The sequence below is a fragment of the Mesoplodon bidens genome, assembly GCF_964165515.1.
Source record: "Mesoplodon bidens genome assembly, chromosome: 12".
Lineage (NCBI taxonomy): Eukaryota > Metazoa > Chordata > Mammalia > Artiodactyla > Ziphiidae > Mesoplodon > Mesoplodon bidens.
The window spans coordinates 62,468,575-62,485,464 of NC_138168.1; the positions used below are offsets into that span (position 1 = coordinate 62,468,575).

The 16,890-nt window shown below is 42.4% G+C and overlaps 1 protein-coding gene across 25 annotated transcripts in view; it reads right to left on the reverse strand.

The window, feature by feature from the left end:
* EPB41L2 (erythrocyte membrane protein band 4.1 like 2) overlaps positions 1-12,104 on the reverse strand; it is a 277,512-nt gene extending 265,408 nt beyond the window's left edge. For 17 of the 25 annotated variants that reach the window (XM_081250611.1, XM_081250619.1, XM_081250621.1 and 14 more), the window contains exon 1: positions 11,990-12,103. The gene's annotated coding sequence lies outside the window, so the exon portion shown is untranslated. Of the gene's footprint in view, positions 1-11,445; positions 11,582-11,633; positions 11,763-11,981 lie in introns of those variants that run through there. The other 8 variants (XM_081250615.1, XM_081250614.1, XM_081250613.1 and 5 more) reach the window with 5 other exon arrangements.
* Positions 12,105-16,890: the final 4,786 nt, after the last annotated feature.

Consider the following 16,890-nt stretch of genomic DNA (forward strand, 5'->3'; position numbering starts at 1 on the left):
TCACTTTAAAATACCTACTTTAGCCTTATACTAAGTAATATCAATGTAATCATAGTTTTGAAGCACTTGGATATTTTTCTGATGCACATGTATTTAACCATTAAAAGAAAAAGATTCATCTGTGCACCACCTCAAATCATTTTAACATACCACCACATTTTGGGGAGATACTACTGTCCTGATCTATTTGTCTATAACATCTTCTACATTAATGAACAGAGTATTTGAATTAATAAATCCCTAAAACCCACTCGGCAACTTAACTGACACTAATCACATGCACTCAGGAGCCCTGGGATCTTCCTAGAGCTTCTCAGACCTCACAGCCACTGCCTTATTCAGACCCTCCGTTTTTGTTTCACTTTCCCCAAAACTCATACATAAAAATTGCTAATGTGTGTATCTTTACATTAGTGTAAATCCCACTCTCTCTTTATGCTCCAGTAATGAAATTTTTCACCCTTAAAGTATTTAGCAGAACCCACATGAGTTCAAAGGTTCCTCTAATAACCAAAGAATATTCAAATAGTCAAAGAATATTCAAATTTATGTATGCCAATCATAAGTCAGTCTAAAGACAGACAAATGAAGATACTCAATAAACTCTAATAAGGTTGCCATTTCTGATACACATTCACCAAATTTGTTTTCATTGTGTATTTTTAAATCTAGTTCAAGTATATAAAATTTGTAAGTGTGTATACTGAACTAATCCTTGAAATATCACAAGAAAAAAATATAATACATTTTCTGAGCTCTTCCTAAGAAGCACTTTCTTATTCAGTCACATATCAGTCAACCACTCCCATCCACCCTAGATGTTAACTCAACCGCCTGTCTTTTCTGTCTCTCTCTATATACTGCTAAAGTTTGACTCAGCATTTGGCATGAGAAAAAGGACAATTTTATTATGGCTGCAGTTTTTACCAAATGTGAGTACCACAATAATCTTGGAAATTTATTTTTATCAGTTTAAAACCCTAAATCCAGTGGGTTGAACATGAGTTAATTTCTGCTCGCTCCCAAAACCACACTAAAATGACAGAAAGAAAATTAAAGAAAAAAAGGTACAAACTCACAAAAAAAAAAAAAAAAAAAAGGGAGGGGACGGGCCATCAGATGAGATATATCAACAGAATTTTAGAAGATGGAAAACAGATGTACAAAGTAACTGACTTAGCAGAGCAGAGGCAGCCTAAACTTGCATTGCTATCTTGGTGGGGACCTACCAAAAACAATGTGATTGTTGGAGAAGGCTTGAGAGCCTTAGGAATTGGAAGTTCCAGAAACCTCTGAGGGTTGAGATGGGAGAGCAAGTTGAAGACAGGGACCTGTTGGAAATAAGGACAAGTAATGTTTAAACCACACCCACACCCACACCCACACCCTCATCAAAACTTGGCAGCCAGAAGACAGGAAGTTCACTCTACAGCACTTGAAAAAGAAAGGCTCTGTGCTCAGAGGGCAAAGGTGAGGTTCTATACAGAAAACAGGGAGGTCCAGTCACTCAATCAACAAATATTTACCAAGTTGCCTACTCTGCGCCAGGCACTATTCTAGGTACTGGAAATACTGAACAAAATACACCAAAAGATTTGCCTTCATGCAGCTTACATTCCAGCGAGGGGAGAGTCAATAAACAAAAAGTAAAATATAAGGGTATCAGATTTCAGCAATACACACTGCTGAAGTAAGAAGAGACAAGGAAGGGATTTAGGGCACCCTGGGGTAGGGGTGGGAGCAGGGTTGTACTTTCAAATAAATGATCATGGAAGCAAAGCTCTGAAGGAGTTAAGGGAGTAAGCTATGTAGGTATCTGAGGGAAGAACATTCCAGACAGAGAGAAAGCAAGCACAGGGGTACATCAAGATGGGCAGGACAGGAGAAACTATATACATGAAACAAGAAAAGGACATTATCAAAAAGAAAATTCAATAGCCTAGGAGCAGCTTCAAAAATAGGAAAGCAAAAAAGTTCAGTAGAGAGATTAGAAGAAAACATTGAAGAAATTTCCCGAAAAGAGGGAACAAAAGGACAAAGGGATGACATCAGAGAGAAAAAAGGAACAAACCTGAAGTCATGGCAGGAAATTCAACATCCAAATTAATAGAAGTTCCAGAAAGAATAGAGAACATAGAGAGAGTCATTATCATAGTGGAATATTTCTGAAAGACAAGAGTTTCCAAGCTGAAAGGGCCCACTGAGTACTCAGCACAATGAGTGAAAGACTCCCATACCATGGCACACCATCATGAAACTCAAAACACCAAGTTCAAAGATAAAATCCTGAAAACTTCTAAAGAAAACAAACTAGCTACATACACAGAATCAGAAATGGGAATCGAGTCAGTCTTCTCAACAGAACAGTGGGATATGAAAATACAATGGAGCAACACTTTGAAAATTCAGAGGGACAGTAACCACTAACTTAGAATTCTATACCCAGCCAAACTATAAATGCAATCAAACTGAGAGTACAAAGAGGCATTTTAAGAGTGGAAAAAGTTGCTTTCAGACATGCAAGGTCTCAAGAAATTCACCTTCCATTTGCACTTTCTTGGGAAACTACTGGAGGATGCACTCATGTAAAGTAAGAGATAAGAAAGAGACACAAAGCCCAGGCACCCGGGAGCCCAGGAAGAGAGGAAAAGGGCAATCCCCAGAATACAGCTGCACAGCAGTTCTAGAAATAACCAGTCCAGGAAGGATGTCCTTAATAAAAAAAAGAATATGGTTTGCCATATAGTTTTCAACAAAGTTTAGAGCTAAATTAAGGGTAGGTACTAAGAAAACTATACAAACGAGGAAAAAAATAGGCAATTAACTTCAGGATAAAACAAAAAGTTGTAAAAGAAAGTATATGCAATCAAAGCACTATACACAGCTCAGCTGTTGCCTATATGTGCTGTGGAAGGAGAGAAGAGTGCATCTGTGCACAGGAAGAGGGAGTCTGTAAAGGAGGCTAACCCCAACCAAGGTAGAAAGTCAACAGCTATTATTGTCTAGAATAGTAAAAGCAAAAAAGCAAAAATATCGTGGTTTTAAACAAAACACACGGATAATAAAACCAAAAGAACTGAAAGCAGTTGCCTCTGAGGAGCAGAAATCTGTCACGAAGGAACATGAAAGGCAGGGGTCTGCTGCTTTTCCTTATAATCCCTACACTATTACCTGACTTTCTAAATCATATACTAGCACCCTGGGGAATGCTATTTGCACTGTAAATGAAGTAGCAAAAAGTGTAAAACTGCTTGAAAGATAAAAACTGAAAGGGAAGGAGGCACACATTTTACTTTGACGTGCTTTATACCCTGGGACATTTTTCTTACATTGAAACATCAGCCTGGAAACACTACACTACTGTGAAAAACAAGATGAAGGGTACTCGCCACTCCAGCTTGATTCAAGAATCACACAACTAACAGTAGTACTCTGCTTCACAATCACACCTTTACAAAAGAAACTAGGAGGCAGAAACCCGTTAGGAAAGCAAGCTTATCTTTTGTAAAGTTAGATACTGTAGATGCCAACAAATGCCTAAAATGTTCAAGTTCTACAGAGTAACAGCATCAAACAATTAAAAGCAATAATTCACCCTCCCCTGCAGAAGAAACAGAAGTTTTAGCAGCACACAAGCTGGGTGCCCTTGAGCAAATTATTCTGGTTTTTAGCCTCAGTTTTTCATCTGTAAAATGAGCGTACCAGCTACTTCAAGGTGTTGCTGTAAGAAGGATTGGGGATATTAACATATAATATATAAAGCACCAACTACAGTATGACTTATCGTCTGTTCCAAAAGTTATTTTTCTTCCTTTTTCACCTGTTTATTATCAGTGCTTCTGGCCTTATCAGATTACATACAATGGAACCTAGAACAAAGCTGAGCCACTAGAGTAAAATGCACTTGTCCAGCACAGGTTAAAAAGAAGACAAAGAAGCTAATGGGACAGCACCTGAAGCCAGGATGAAGCCTGGATGGAAAGCAAGCAAGAAGTGTCAAATAGAAGCCTAAACCATGGAGGAATGTTACAAAAGAAAAAAAAAAAAAAAGAAGAAGAAAAAAGAAAAAGAAAAACAGAAAGAAAATAAATTGAATTAGACCAATTTTCTAGCTCCAACTACTAATACAGAGAACAGAAGAACAGGTTAACTACACTAGAGGATTGAAATCAGCAAAATTCAGACTGTGAGAAACCAAACAGAACAACTAATCAAGTTTCTTCAACATACAAACTACTGCAAGGAAAAATAAGAGATGAAGGGGAAACCAGAGCATATCAGTCTTTAAAGAAACACCAACCAAACAACCTAAACAGGAAAAGAATTTGAAAAAGAATAGTTACATATATATGTATAACTGAATCACTTTGCTGTACACCTGAAACTAACACAACACACTGTTAACCAACTATACTCCAATATTAAATAAAAAGTTAAAGAAAAACAAAAAAGATACACCAACCAATTATAACATGCAAATCTTAACTGGATCTGGATTCAAACAAACTTTTTCAAAAATTGATACTTGAGGTAATTGGAGATTTGAATATCAACAACTGAATATTTGATGATATTAAGGAATTTTTAGTGTGATGGTGGTATTCCAATCATGTTTACAAAAGAGTTACCTTCTAGAGATACATGCTAAAATATTAAAGGATGAAATGAAAAAAAAGTCCTCTAAAAAATCCAAATAACATACAAATAAGGTACAGCTATGGGCTGCAGTAGTGTAACACTAGGCTTCAGAGAACCAGGTGATCTGCTTTGAGAAGGAGTCACAAAGTCTGGGAGGAAACTAGAAAGAGCATTCTTTCCACGTGTGACCGAGGGCCTACTGCATGCTGGGCTCCAGAAACCATGACTGACAGTGACCCAGCGGCCAGCCTTCACAAAGGGAGAGGTGGGAAATGACTGCTGGCCCTAGAGGTAGAAAAGCCCCACTGCCAGGAACACCTTCTTGAAGGTCATATAGATCGAGTCCTTTTTGCATCCTCCAAATTGGTATTTAGTAAAAGAGATGCAAACTGGATAGTCTAGAGGAGCCATATATCTAATGCAAATGAATGAAAAGGTCCAGCAGTAAGCCAAAAGGAAATGGGCAGGACTTTGGCAAAGTAGGAAGATGACCTGCGCGAGATGGGGCAGGAACTCCTCAGCGCTGCAACAGAGGAGCGTGGGCCCAGTGTGGCCAAGGCCCTCCAATTTTCCCAGAGAAACCTAAAAGAAAGGTATTTCTGTGAAACCTCCTGATTTTTTAATGTTGTCAACTAATTTAAAATTAAAACACTCTGTTAGGGGAAAAATATGTCCGCAGATCTATTTCAGGTACGAAAAGATGTGCTGGATGTGAAAAGGTCACATTTTGATGTCACATGCAGAGACTTAAACACTATCAATAAAAATTCCACTAACAGCCTTCTTGCAGCAAGTTCACTGAAGCTGTAGAGAGAGGAAGTTATAATATAGCATATGCATACAAGTTTTACCCTCCGAATCAGCTACCTCAGGCAACATAACAAAAAAGACTACCACCTCTCTGTGATGCTGAAATTAGATGCAGACAGTTTTCTCATCTATATGCTTTTTTGAGTACTGCCAAAAGCAGTGGATAGTTAAAAAAATTCTAGAGATACCATACTGAAATTGTTAAAAAGTGGTTTTAACTTGTGATCACCATAGGAAATTACAGTTTCATATCAAAGACTCTACTTCCACACAGATCATTATTCCTGACCACTGCATAAAAAAACTGCTTACCACATTTTCACAAGCAACCCACTAAGTCTTTTCTTAACCCAACAATTTTCACAGAAGCCAGGCACTGTGTGAAGCATTTTATAAGCACTAGCTCATTTAATCCACATCTAAATTTCTGAGGTAGGTTATGATTGTTCACCCCCATAGTGAAGATAAGGAAACTGAGGCCTTGAGAAATAATTTACCCAAGGTTCCACTGGCATAAGTGGCATTCTCACCAGCACCACACTGTGGACCTGTTACTGATCCCTTCTAATTAATATTTCCAGCAAAGAAATTTGTGAGGAAATAAAGACACATTAAGTTCAAGGTAAGAAAATACGAGGTCAATATTATATCAGAATTCAGTTTAACCTTGACAACTGGCTAAAATCAGACAACCAAAAGAACTGAAAGGAAATAAGCACAACAGTGGGGGCATGAAAGTGCAATGGGGTAACATGAAAAAAAAAAACCAGAAAATCTCGTAAGACTTCGATTCTCTAATCTCAAAAATTAAGAATAGAACTACATCAGCAGTTTTCAACGTTTTCTGTTTTTCAAAATCTGCTCCCCCAAATCTCTCTCTCTCTCTCTCTCTCTCTCTCTCTCACACACACACACACACACACACACACACACCACTTTACTTAACAGTCTCAGTCAGTTCATGAACCCCTGAGGCCACCCTGGGCAACGCCTTTCCCACTAACCCCACATTTCCCACCTCAAGGTCAAAAATCTAAACTAAATGATTTTCACCCTCCCTTCTGGTACCCTAGGTGGATGAATCAAGGGTGAAAAACAAGTAGACTATTTAGAAAAAAGAAAAGACCTAAGAATTATGGCAAAGTTTAAACTACGTATTCATTTAGTATCTTCAGGATACTGGGAGGTGTACATATATTGATAGAATATAGGAAACTCAAAAATATGATTAAATTCAGCACTGCTGTTATCATGGTGGTAGGTCCAGCTGCAAATCTCATCAGGAGGTCTGGAAACCTGAATTCAGGGCTTGGAAAAAATGATTAGAGACTTGGTAACCAGACTTTTGTGAAAAGTTTTTAAAATCATGATTTTCTTGGAAAAAGGCAATTAGAGGGTAACATAAGTCTTTGAAAATTTTTTCATGGAGGTAGATAAATAGGCCATAAAAAGAGAAAAGCAAGAGGAAACTGTCTTCCTGGTAAAAGCATGAATAATTTAAATACAATGAACTTCCTACCTGACCCAGACAACAAGGTCCTACAGATGAACAAGTGACAAAATCACTTTAGAACTTTCCATGCCCTCTGGTTCTTAACCTGGGAATAGCTGAAACCATCCCCATGACATTCAATTTAGTCACATATGTGAAGCATCAGCTTGGCTGCCTAAAGCAAACCTTACTTGTGATAGTTCTCAGAGCAAATAAAAAGATAATTCTTATTCCTCACATAAATTCCATATTACCATAAAGATTATTTGTGAGGCAATCTATAATGAATTTAGACCCTTACAGTTCTAATACACTAAAGTAAAAAAAAAAAATGCAGAGAAGTATGTGTGAGATGAAAATATATTTCTACTTTAAAAGTAACTAAGAATATGAAATTAGTCCAAATTCAATCTTTGAAAAAAGCAGAAGCAGTATGAATGCACCCATAAGCCACCTGAGGTCTACCCTATACTAAAGGGAAAGCGACATCACTTTAAAAAATGAGAAAACCACTAAAATTCTCATTAAAATCAATGTTATCCCCAAAACTAGATATTTAGGGAAATATAGATTATCTACCCTTCTAGACATGAAAAACATGCATCTAATAAACCCACATATATCAAGCCAACCACAAAACAAGGGGAAACAATACCCAAGAGTAAGAAAAGCAAATCACCTATATGAAATATAACCTACGTGACATTTCTACATGAAACAGTACCAGGTTCTACAAAGTTAACTCCAACTTTCAAAGAATCCTAATTAAAAGCGCCTCCAATATATCATATAAAGTTTCAACAAATTGATTTATCAAATTTATTAAGTATACATAATGTTATAGGTACTTCACATAACTCTACATATGTATTCCCTCTCTCATACGAAATACACGTACTTTATAGAAAAAACTAAAAAATAACATTAGTTATCACTATCTCAGTTATTTCTATCTGATATTAAAAATGATTTCTGGGACTTCCCTGGTGGTGCAGTGGTTAAGAATCTACCTGCCAATGCAGGGGACACGGGTTTGAGCTCTGGTCCAGGAAGATCCCACATGCCATGGAGCATCGAAGCCCACGCGCCACAACTACTGAGCCCACGTGCCACAACTACCGAAGCCTGCGCGCCTAGAGCCCGTGCTCCACAAGAGAAGCCACTGCAATGAGAAGCCCGCGCACCGCAATGAAGAGTAGCCCCTGCTCGCCGCAACTAGAGGAAGCTCGTGCGCAGCAACAGACCCAACGCAGCCAAAAATAAAATAAATAAATTTATTTTTTTTAACTTTCTTTCTTTCTTTCTTTTTGGCTTAACTGTAACATCTACATAATTGTAGTATTTACACTTGGAGACCATTCCCCTCCAGTTAATGATAGCAGGCATTAACTCCATTTTAGATTTTAGTTTGGGGCACTGCTCAGCCAGAGTAATGATAGAAATCTTATGACTATCAGGTTGCCGGTTTGTGCCAAAAAATGGCATTCCCAAAGAATGCTCTGTCTGGAATCTGTGGGGGAATCATATACAAATCTTCTGTTAACTCAGGCCTTCCAAAGAGGCTGGAAATGTTTGTGTGTTGAGGGGAGGGCGAAAGGGCTGAGAGTGGATTTGCTGACTCCTAAAGGTCCAGCCTTGAGATTCCAAGATTCTATAAAAGGGCAGTAAATTCGTGTTTGGCTAGTATTTGCTGACTACTGAAGCCAGCATAAACATTTACTTGAGGCTTTTAAATGTGTAAGGGTACCCAGTGGTTAGGTACAGTAATTCTGAATCTGAAAAAAACAAACAAGGCCACTGGAAATATTTCTAAATAAAGGTGGGGTAGGGAGGTATTTCCCCCATATTTCCTTTGTTTTCCCCAAGTAAACAATACAGACTTTTAGAAATGCAAAATTTGATTCTCAGCAGTATTGATCCCTATAAACTATTTTATTGCCTTATAAAAATACTAGCAATTCATACTTTTCCAAAAAGTCCACACATAGCCTTTAAACAGGCTACTTTAGTTCAAAAAAACAAAGAAAAAGGCCCATACTTTCCTGTGGAAACAGAAACAAAAGCAAATCTTCAAAAATATTTAGCTTTCTGCTATATAAAATATAAACCCCACATTCCTAAATAAAGTGGCAAAGATAGAACCTTTGTAGTTCTCTAGTCAATTATATGAGAGTGGTGATTCAGGGCAAAACCCGACCTTAAACATAACTATACAATATTACTAAATTACAGAGTAATTTTACCAATAAATATTCTGGTTGAAGACTGCTTTGTCATCTTTGCAAGTATTTTTAGTTGAAAGCAAGTGGTTGGGAAGTCCACGTGCACACGGTTCAGATTTTTAAAAATCTATTTTTAAGATCTGCTGACTGGATAGGTTTTCTAAACTCAATCCTTTCGAACTGGTAATTTGGAAAGGGTAAACCACAAGACGGTTAGTTAAGAAGCAAAGGACCTAACAAGCTCACCAACTCAGATCAGCATAAAACTAACTTAGAAACCTCCAAATCTAATGATGAGCCCAGACGGTCACTAAAGCCTATACATACACAACCTGTACTAAAAACTACCTCTCCAAATACAGCAAGGGCTATCTGAATTCTCGTGTTTTATATTTCCATAGTTCTTTTGGGGTGAGCCCTCTTCAGATTTGTCCCCTAAATCTGCAAATCTGCTTCTTTCTACTTGGAATTAAGTTTCAGATTTTAATATACATAACCAGTTGTTTATTTACCCAGTTTAATATACGGACCCAGTTGAGAATATTCTACAACAATTTAGAGTTTTTACTGAAGTTAGTAATAATTTTACTGAAATTCGTTAAATGATATTTTTTATCACTTTTAGCCGTTTTAGGCAAGGCAATCCCCATTCAATTTAGGTATCAAGAATCTGAAGTTGAGGGCTCAACTCATCCACATATTTTCTCTGGAAGGTCTAACTACTTTGACTAGAGATAAAAGATTAAAGCACCGTTATGACTAGGTCTTTCTTAAAGAGGGATGTTTCAAAAGGAAAGAAACTGTCCCCTCCCGTTAATCTAAATGAGCAGCCTCTTGTTCTCAGCAGTCCTTCTACACACAAGACCACTACTGACTTCAGTGGGAATTCTGCCCAAGAAGTGAGGAAGACAGGATAAGATTAAATTAGCCCTAAATCCACGCCATTGTTCCAAGCCATTACCACCTGTACAGTTCTCCAATAACCTCTATAAAGTAGATATCTGAGGTTTGATGGTGATTCTCAAATTGAATTTTAGGACTGATCCCTGGAACAGGTGACACAGCCTAATTCTAAAAGTCGTGTCAGCCTGATGGATGTATTGAGTTGGCCCTTATCACGATCCAAGATTGCACTGCAATGCAGCCCCATCCGTGGCTGCAACAGCAATCCAGTGATTTCTCACAGCAAAGAGCCCTCCAAACAGAAACTGAATAGGATGAAGTGTTATTCGTTTCCCAGTAAAACCTGTTCAAAGACTGGAAATTCTAAATCCCAGCTCCTGTGGCCAAGAAATTGACTCAGTTTCCCTCAAGTCCTAAATCCAATGGGAAATGTGATAGAACATGGGCCAAAATTCTAATTCTCAATACAGTACTATACACAGAGGATACAGAAATAATAGATGCCGGTGAGAAGAAAAAAACAAGGGGAAAAATTAAAAGGTCACTGAATAAAACGGAAGAATAAAGGAAAAACTGTTAAGATTCATTTGTTAAAAGAAAAGGTTAAATAACAGTAACAAGAACAAGACGTCTAGCATACACGTGCCATTTCAGATGCGAGAAGTTCAAAAAACTGAGGAAAAGATGTGATTCAGAAAAGAGAAAATATATTCACAGGTCCTCTAGGTTCTACCTTCCCTCGCAACCCACCAGGGCTCTTAAAAACGGGCACCGGTGGTGGTGATAAGAAATGTAATTTAAGGCGTCCTAGGTCAATAGGGAGGGCTCCACAGAGACACCCCCCCCCAAAAAAAAAATAATAGACTCTAGGCGAGAGCTCTTCTCACTTCACCAAAAAACCCTGACCTCAAGGGAGATGAGCGATCTCGGGAAGCATGATGACCGACGGCTTCCAGTAGACATCCCGGCTGCCGCAGGCAGCGTCTGGGGCTGGAGATTTAGACTCCGATTCCAACCCTGCTCTTTCTGTTCTGTTCTCCTGGTCCTTCCCCTGCAGCTCAACTAACAACCCTCCCAACCCTCTGCCCTCAAATCTAGAGGAGAAAAATAAGCCATGGGTAGTGAGATGGCCTGAGTGCCGGGACTGCACGGATTAGAGAGCAAAACGTGCGCTTCTCTCCCAATCGGCCAGGTCGCACCCGTCCTGCGGGACAGAGCGAGTGGCGGCGGGGGACGCGCACCGTGCTTGGGACTGACGCGGCCCTCGCCCGGCTCCACGCAGCGCCCACGCGCGCGGTCGGCCGAGGGACGCGCGGCGTCCTCGCCTGCGTTTCCTCTCCCAAAATCATCCTCCAGAAAGGCGACGCCGCCGCCGCGTACCCCAAGCCCCCGCGCTCATCGCCAACAGTCGAAGGAGGACGGCCGCTCCGAACTGGGACAGGCTCGCGCGCCGCGGCTCGCGGCCCGCGCCCAGGATGGAGCCGGATCCCTCCTGCAGCCGCTCCGCGGGGCCCGGGACGCGTGATCCTGAGCCCACCGCACCCCCGCGGGGCCGGCGCAGTCCTCACCAGGCCCCCACCTCTCCCGGCGCCGACGAGACGCGGCCCCGGCTCCCGAGAAGGGAGAAGTGGGGGACCGCAGTGGAGCGGGGAAGCAGGGATCCGGCCTGGAGCAACAACAGGACCCGGTCCCCGGGGCGGGAACTAGTAGGAGAGAAGACAGGGAGTCGCAGAAAACCCCAAAGCCGGCAGCCCTCCCCCTCCTGGTGGAACCGTCCCGCCACCGCTTCCTGCCCAGGATCAGCTTCCCAGCTGCAGTCTCAGGAAAAATCCGAGACGCCCCTGCAGCTCCGGAGGGACCAGACGCTCTGCCCGGGATACCCCGCCCCGGGCCCGCCATTCCGCAGCTCCGCACACCTCCTTACCCGGACGCCGCACTCAGGAGCTCGCTCGCCGCAGGGACCCGTCCAGCTTCAGCGGCAGCCGCCGGCCGCAACACCCGCCTCCTCCCTCCCGTAGGTTTCAAATTGAAATTCCCTGGCTGAGTCCGTCAGAGGACTCCGCGCGCCAGCCCCGCCCCCTCGCGGCGGAAGCCCCTCCCGCGCCCCCGCCGGACGCGCACCGGGTGCGGAAACCCCCGCGGGCTGCGACACGCCCCCTGTGCCCAGGCCACGCCCCCGCGCCAGCCCGGGCGACCCTTCCCTAGGGATTCGCCGCGCGCCCGGGTCGGGTACCCTGCGCTGGAAGGACGCGTCTCGCCCTCGGAGATGCCCTGGATAATGAGTGCTGATGCCTGTGTGCAAGCCTTTGTTACCCGCGAATCCCGATCTTAAATGCCCTTTTGTCAACTTTCAAAAGTTATTTCTTCAAAGTGAATCCATTGACTAAACCTTTACCCCAGGCTAGGCCCTGTTGATACAGAAATAAGGAAAACTAGATTCTCCTCAGTCTAGAGTGGAAGAAGTGCTTTCACAGAGAGGGCAGTGGCAGGGAACCGTTTATTCTTCCTGTGGGAGGGACTGGAGGGATTGGGGAAGCCCACTGGAGGAGGGGCTTTTATGCTGAACCCAAAGTGTGGATAGGATCTCCAGGCGGGGGCCTGGGAGGATTGCAGAGCAGGATGTGGCTGAAGGCTGGAAACCTAGGTGGGAGGATTGCAGAGCAGGATGTGGCTGAAGGCTGGAAACCTAGGTTCAGGCCGATTGTGGAAAGACACACGTACACACACAAACGATACCTCCCCGTTCTTTTGTATAATTAGATCGCCTTCTTTCAGATTCTACCTATTTCTTCTTTTCTGAACCTTGGCATGTCAAACGGGCTGTCCAAGTCATTGCCTCTAGCATCTGGCACACATGTACCTCTTGTCCTTTGCCCCCTCGCACCTCGTCGGAGGTCTTTAGAGACTGCACCTCGGCCAAAGTCTTCTTTTCTTTCCTAAACAGAGCCTTTTCTAAAATTAACAATGTCAAATCAAACCTCAGTTACAATGCCTTCCGTGCATATGATATTTTCAGTTAACAAAGCACATTAACATATTTTATCATTTGATCCTCACAGGAACTTTATGAAAAAGGCAAGGCAAGTATTATCTTCATTACATCAAAGAGAAAAGTAAGAGTCAGGAATATAAGTTACTTGCTAAGGTCCTGCCAGGGAATAATAAAAATAATAAAAGCTAACATTTACTATGTGCTTTATGTGCCAGGCATTGTTTGCAGTCCCACACATGAGTTAACTTACTTAATGCCCCCAATGCTAAGCAGCCAAGTAAAACTTAATAAGGTATGTTAACTACTATAGAGGGGAAGTCTGACTAGAAAGCAGTTCTGGTAAAGAAGACCTGGGAATATTACAAGACAATACTATTACAAAGTTAAAGGCAGATTTACAATGAAATTAATCCTTGAAACTACACAGGCCTTGAAACTGTATGCATAATTTTATTACTTTTTTTAAAGAATCCCTAAAGTTATATAAGGTTTAGGGCCTACAGAACCTTGTTCTACCTGTGATGAAACCCCTTTAAAATGTTAATGCAATTAATAACATAAATGTAGGCATAATTTATAAAACATAATGTCCTTATCATAGGAAATTATATCCCTACTATATCCTCTGTTGAAGTCTGCAAATCACTTCTGTACACCACCTTTTAGGAGAAATATTGACAAGCTAACTTATAGCCGTAGATGGGTGACCTTGATAATGTGGGAGCCAGCAAGACTTAGCCTAAAGAGATAGATGATGAAAGGTGATGGAAAAGTTGTGATCAAATATCTAAAGGCTATCATGAAGAATTATACTCTGTGTTGGACACAGCCTTACTTGGCCCCAACATTTCAATGGAATGGAGCAGATTCAGTGAAGACCTAGCAGGAACTGAAGGTAGGAAAATCAAATACTAGGGCCTATAAGGAAGTGAAGAAAACAGATGGAACGGGGTACCGTACAGATGTCAGTAAACAACAGGTGGTAGTCCAGGCAAGCAAGTCTTAACAGGGCAAGAAGAGGGGACTGGACAGACAGCAGGACAAAGTCCTGAACAGGTGGTATCTAGAGACGTAGGCAGGCTGGAACATGGGCTGCCTGGACAAAGCCAGAACATGAATCCCTAGGAAAAAAAAAAACTGATAAGAGCAAGTCTGGGTCTTCCCATTAGACAGACTGGACTAACAGGCAAGACTGACACTGAGAACAAGACAGGAATAGATACCAGACCTGAGATTCACCACATCCAAGGTTAGCATCACAACCTTAATCCTGGGCACCATCTGCAAGCAAAGACAGCCTGGCAATTTGGATTTTAAATTCACCCAGGACTTCCTAGTGGTGTTACTTACCAACTCACTCACACAGGCATGCTCTTAAGGAATCTTTGTCTCACTATACCGGTGATTCATTCTTTTATCTTTGTGACTTCTGGGTGCCAAGGCCAACCAGGTGGAAGTATCTGGATGGCTCTAGATTGAGAACCTGCTCACAGGTTCTTGCCTGAGAACAGGCAAGAAGACCTGGCAATGCCCTCGCATGCTGTCTGATGGAGGCAATCTCAATCTTCCCTGTGAATGCACGCATCCCAGTTCCACTGCCAGAAGCAACAAAGACACCATGCAAATACCAAAAGGAGTCACTCCATCACCTGGCCACTCACTGGAGCAGTTTCAGTTACCTGTGGCTGCATAACTCCAAAATGTAATGACAACAATTTTATTGCTCCCAATTCTGTGGGGCAGGCATTCAAGCAGGGCTCAGCAGGATGGCTCGTCTCTGCTCCATGTGGTGTCAGCTTGGGAGGCTCAACCATGAATGAAGGATCCAAGATGGCCTCACTCCCATGTGCTGCCTGTCACCTGGGGAACCTGATTTCTCCTCTACATGGACTCTCATCTTCCAGGGCCTCTCTCTTTCCATGCGGCCTCTTAGCTGGATAACCCAGACTTCTTTACATGGCCTCTGGCCTCTGAGAAGGTATAAACAAAAGCTGCAAGGCCTTTCAGGCCTAGGCCCACAAGTCCTACAGCATCACGTATGCCCCATTCTGTTGGTCAAAGCAAGTCAGAGAACCAGCCCCAATTCAAGGAGAGGGATCATAGACTTCACCTCTTGATAGAAGGAGTGGAATGTGTGCACAGTGACAGGAAGAATTGTTGGCAGCCATCTTGGTAAACAACTTACCACGGAAGCTGGGTTTTTCTAGTCTAGTATTTGAATCTGCCCTCAAGCAACCCTTCTCCTTTCCATCTACAGTAAAATCTTCCACTGGTTTTTCCTCAAAAGTATCACAAGGCCCCTTTTCCATCTGAGTCACACTGAGTGATGACAATATCCTTTTGAAAGGTCACTCCCAACTACTGCTAATGATTCACATGAGCATCTCAAGCCTGCCCAACTGAGGTACTCCTTCAATCATAGCTGGAGCTGTGCCCCACACACCCCTGCTTCCTCTGGCTCAGAGACACAGAAAGAGGCCTGGATATGCTGAAACTGGAACAGAATCTCCTTTTTCTCTTTAATCGAAGTATAGTTGACTTACAATGTTGTGCTAATGTCTGCTGTACAGCAAGGTGACTCAGTTATACACATATATACATTCTTTTTAGTTTTGTTTTGGTTTTTGTTTTTGCGGTACACGGGCCTCTCACTGTGGTGGCCTCTCCCGTTGCGGAGCACAGGCTCTGGACGCCCACACTCAGCGGCCATGGCTCACGGGCCCAGCCGCTCCGTGGCATGTGGAATCCTCCCGGACCAGGGCACGAACCCGTGTCCCCTGCATCAGCAGGCGGACCCTCAACCACTGTGCCACCAGGGAAGCCCTATGCATTCTTTTTTTAATATTCTTTTCCATTATGGTTTATGCCAGGAGATTGGGTATAGTTCCCTGTGCTCTACAGTAGGACCTTGTTGTTTATCCATTCTAAATGTAATAGTTTGTATCTACTCACCCCAAACTCCCAGTCCATCCCTCTCCCTCTCCCTCTCCCCCTTGGCAACCACACGTCTGTTCTCTCCGTCTGTGAATCTCCCAGTTGCTTGCTATGGGATCTCACAGTCGATTGGTCCCTAGCACTGAGCGCAGATATAGAACAGGCCCAGTAAAAATCCCCTCCAAAAGTTACATTTGGAAAGGGTGAAACAAAGATGTATTATTTCAGTTTAACAATCTGAGTGTCATCATGTACCAGGACTCATGCCATGCTCTGAACATTCAGAAATGAATAATACATCATCCCTGCTATGGTGGAGTTCACAGTCTGGTAGACAACAAATCGGGTAAAGGGAGTCAGGAATTCTGGTTCTTATTTCTGCCCTCAAATTGTCCTCACCACCTGACACAGACTACACTTAGTCTCTGCCTCTTTAGTTAGAGGCTATGTGAACTTGGAGAATAAAACAATGTTTTGTTGTTGTTGTTTTTATCATTTATTTATTTATTTATTTTCGGCCGCGTCGGGTCTTCATTGCTGCGCATGGGCTCTCTCTAGTTGCGGAGAGTGGGGGCTACTCTGCGTTGCCATGTGAGGGCTCCTCATTGCGGTGGCTTCTCTTGTTGCGGAGCACGGGCTCTAGGCACGCGGGTGTCAGTAGTTGCAGCTCGTGGGCTCAGTAGTTGTGGCGCATGGGCTTAGTTGCTCCCCGGCATGGGGGATCTTCTCAGACCAGGGCTCGAAACCGTGTCCCCTGCATTGGCAGGCAGATTCTTAACCACCGCGCCACCAGCGAAGCCCAAAACAATGTTTTTTGATGTCAGTATACAAACATCAAGTCTCATTTTATACCAGTTACATTCGGACAGTAACACAGAGCAAGTTTATGAAAGTTTATA